A 4,716-nucleotide genomic window follows, 5' to 3' on the forward strand; every position below is an offset into this window, starting at 1 on the left:
TTATGGTTCTGGAGGTCAAAGTCCAGAATCAGTCTAATTGAACTAAGGTCAAGGTATCAGCAGGGTGGCTCCTTTAGGAGCCTCTGGGGGCAGAGTTCATTCCCTTGCTTTTTCCTCTGACTGTAGAGCCTGTCTGCATTCGTTGATTCATGACCTCTTTCTCTATCTTTGAGGCCAGAAATGGTGGATTGAGTCCTCCTTACATTAAATCACTGATACTAACTCTCCTGCCTCCCTCTTATATGGAAGCTTGTGATTATATTGGAGCCACCTGGATAATGCAAACTCATCTCCCCATCTCATGCAGCCACACAGAGGTCATTCATACTCTCAGGCATTGCTCTCCACTCTTACACAGACTTAAAAAAAAAAAAAAAGCTTGTTACTTTATATTGGAGTGTAGTTTATCAATAATGTGATGTTAGTTTCAGGTATACAACAAAGTGATTCAGTTATACATATACATGTATCTATTCTCTTTCAAACTCTTTCCCCACTTAAGTTGTTACATAATATTGAACAGAGTTCCCTGTGCTTTACAGTAGGTCCTTGTTGGTTTTCCATTTTAAATACAGCAGTGTATTTATGTGTACACTCGTGTACACTCATATACACCCGTGGTGGATTCATGTTGATGTATGGCAAAACCAATACAGTATTGTAAAGTAAAATAAGGTAAATTTTTTTTAAATAAATAAACACAGCAGTGTGTACATGTGTGAACATGTTGTTCCCAAACTCCCAGTCTATCTCTCCCCACTACCCTTCCCCTCTGGTAATCATAATTTCATTCTCTAAGCCTGTGAGTCTGTAAAGAAGTTCATTTGTATCATTTTTTTAGACTCCACGTCTAAGTGATATCACATGACATTTGTCTTTGTCTGACTTACTTCACTTAATATGATAATTTCTAGGTCCATTCATGTTGCTGCAAATGGCATTTTTTCCTTACCCAGACTTTTAAAGAGAGTCACTTCCATAGTGCCCTCGAGACTTTAAGTTGGATGATGATACTGGGCATGCTTTATTTTGTATGTGCACAACAAGGTATCTGAGTCCATCCATTTCTTTAGTATACCAATAGAGTAAAATATTTACCAACTAGAACTAGTTTTGCAGTCATACTCTGGGGAGCTCAGTGGAAATAGCACCCATCTCGTGGACTAGATGTGACAAATAAAGAAGCTAATCCACAGAAAGTGTTTGGCATGGTGTAAGATTGCAGTAAATGCCAGATTCTGCTATTAATGTTATTATTATTAGGATATCAGCTTAGCCTGCATGAGATGGCCCCTGCCCAACTCCCAGCCTCATCTTCTATAATCCTCTCCCCCCACCCATTGTGCTCCAGTCACACCAAACTTCTTACTGACGCTCAAGTAGGCTGTCTTCACATTTGCTATTCTTTTAACTTATTAATAATATAACTCTTCCCCCAAATATTTACAAGTCTACCTATATCGCATTATTCAGGCCTTAGCTCAAATACTACCTCCTTGAAAATTCTCCTCTGACCACCTCAGCTACAGTAGCCACTCCCACCCTCCCCAGTCACACATGGTACTATCGTTTTATCCCTTTAGTGGTTGGTGATTATTAAGCTCTGAAGTTACCTTCTTCTCTCTCTCCCTTCCTGACTTTCTTCTTATCTGTAAATTTTAAGCTCCTTCCATTCAGCAGTTATGTTCACTGATGTCATGTTCATTGACATATCACCAGCACCTAGAATAGCGCCTGAAATATGGCAGTAGTTCAACGTTTGCAGCAGGATGACCAACTGATAATACGCTACCATCAGAACAGACCTTAATTTCATGTATTAATTAGAACTTTTTGTTTTCTATTAGCATTGACCTTTTGGGACCCATTCTCTCTGTCCTTGTTAATTGCCTCGGTCTCTCTTTGATGTCTCTTCACCCCTCCCCAGCTCTTCCTCCTCTTCACCTCATTCCTTCAGGGCCATAACATAGGCTCCTCCCTCATTCCAAGTACTTTTAAAAATTTATAGTAAAGTACTTTCAAAGTCCAAGGAACTTAAATGACTCAGAGAATGTATTATTACTGGTGAAACTTCAGAGACCATTGTTATTTGATAGAGAACTATTTTGGGTTTCTCTGCATCCCTGATCTAAAGCACAATTGCCTAATTACTTGTAGGCTCATGAAGGTTAAGGGCTTACCCAACCATGTCTTACATCCAGGCTTTGGCACAGTGATTTAAGAATATAACAAGCACTCATAAATGTGTGTGACATGAATGGGGACTTCTATCTACTCATAAAATTGTTTGAAAGGAATGCAAATCAACAGTGATCAAGGAAGAACATAGGAATCTTGCCTTAGATCCTCTCAAACCTGAAACCCTCTCAGAATCAGGCCAAAGGCCAGCTGATCTGCCAGTGAAGAGAAGGGTCCAGAAAGAGTGGATGGGTGAGTGCCCTGTTCTTGAGTCCTATCTCCTAGGACTGGGAGCTTGACAGAGCCACTGGGGTCCCTGGGTGACAGTCAAGAGCTGTCAGCAAGAACAGGCAATACATCTTGGTGTTTCCTTTGAAAAGAGGAAGAGAAATCTCATGGCTGTAAACAAAATCTTAAAATTGCAATGGTCTTTGGAAGTCATCTGATCCATCCTTCTACTTTCAATTAAATTACTAGCCGACAGTAACTCAGTAGTAGAGCTGAGAATAGAACTCAGAACTGATACCTGTTGTCTTGTAAGGAAAGAAAAAGGGATGAAGTGTGTAAGGCAATTTTCTCCTCAATCATTATGTATGAAGACTCAGAGAGCAAATGCAAGGCTTGCAAATAGATATCCATGCTGGTAGTGGACTAGTTGCTAAATCATGACCAACTCTTACAACCCCATGGACTGTAGCCTGCCAGGCTCCTCTGTCCATGGGCTTCTCCAGGCAAGAATACTGGAGTGGGTTGCCATTTCCTTCTCCAGGGTCTTCCCTACTCAAGAATTGAACCCACGTCTCCTGCATTGCAGGTGGATTCTTTACCTCTGAGCCACCAGGGATTCCCTGTATAGATATGCATACCATTCTTTATTTCATACACATTATATATATATATATATAGCATTTGTTAAAATTTCAACCTAATTTAGCTGGAAAATAGAAAAATATTAAAATTTCTGATCTCAAATTCCTTACCTTCAAAATAAATTCTTATTCACCATATGGCAAATGTTTATACTGAGTTAATATCCTAGGAGCTTTTTCACTCTAGTAAATAGCATTTTTTAAAATTTATTTTTAAAAACTTAGCCAATAGGAAGGACACTTTTCTGTGATATTCCATAACTATTATAAAGAAGAAAATTTTTTGTCATAAAAGAAATATGTTAGTAGAAATAAAATTCAGTAAGAGAGATTGAAAAAGGAATAGCTGCCTGGGATGTTCATCTGAATTTAATAATAAAAAGTGCCCAGTTATTATTATTTTTTAAAAAAACTTTTTATTTTATATTGCAGTATAGCTGATTAACAATGTTGTGATAGTCTCAGGTGTAGTAAACAGTATTTTTTTATTTTATTTTTTATTTTTTTAGTATTTTTTAAATGAGTATTATGCAGATGGGCACACACTTATACTTGGGGCTGCTACGGGACAATCTAGAGAAGATTTCAGAACAGAATATTGTTGGCAATTATACTCCTTCCTCTCCTCATTTTCCCCCTCTTTTCTGTGCCCCAAGTTTGCTCTTCCCCCCAACATCTTAATACATGGAGAATGCAGTATCCCTGGGAAATATATCAGCACTGCTTAGAACTGAATTTTAGCTACCTACAACATCCAAACTCTTTAAGACCACCTTGAATAATAAAAACATTAGCTTTGCAAAGATACTATGCATTTCTTCCCTTAGAAAACTGAGGTTTAAAAAAAAAAAGCTTTGTAACATAAATGGTTAAAAAGTCAGCTCCCTCTTGTTTTTACAATTCTTAGATCATTTATTTATTTTCCAGGGGTACGGAGGGTGGGGGTGATGGTATTGATTCTCTGCCTGGTATTAATGTTCAGGATTTTCAGTGTGTCATCCTGTGTGTGTGTATGTGTGTGTGTTTCTCCTTTTGGAAAAACAAAAGATGGGTTTCCTTGCCCACCACGGAAAAAATGTAACATACAACTCAATCCCTTCCTGAGAGCACGGAGGACCAAAAGCAGGCAGCTTAGATCAGTGTGGTGAGGAAGTTTTCTCATTTCCAGAAGGAAGCATGAGTCATAGTGTGCGACATTTTGGGAGGCCTGAATCAGAGCTGTCGAGGAAGTCAGTTCTCAGACAGTTTAATTTAACACCTTCATTGTCGTGTCTTTCTCCAAGACATATATGTTCCAATTATTTCCTTTCAGGAACAGAAAATAATGTAACAGTTGAAGAGGTCTCCTAATCCACTTCTGAACAACAAAGCCTGAGGATTATGTAATTAATATACATCTTTTAGGAAGGAGAGAAGAGAGTGGGTAAAAGAGGGAAGGAAAACATTACTCTGAAATCTATTAATAAATGAAGAAAGATCAAGTTAAATTAGATTGTTAGAAAATTTAAATCCTTATGGACTGATAAGCATTTTAACATTTTCCTCTTTGACACCAAAATCGACTTGGGAAAAAAAAATCTTTCCACTCACTCAGATTTCTCAATGCTATAAGATTCTGAAAAGCCCAATACCCAGAAGCTTCCAAAATGCTAGGGAACACTCCACATAA

The sequence above is a fragment of the Oryx dammah genome, unplaced genomic scaffold (assembly GCF_014754425.2).
Source record: "Oryx dammah isolate SB20612 unplaced genomic scaffold, SCBI_Odam_1.1 HiC_scaffold_23, whole genome shotgun sequence".
Lineage (NCBI taxonomy): Eukaryota > Metazoa > Chordata > Mammalia > Artiodactyla > Bovidae > Oryx > Oryx dammah.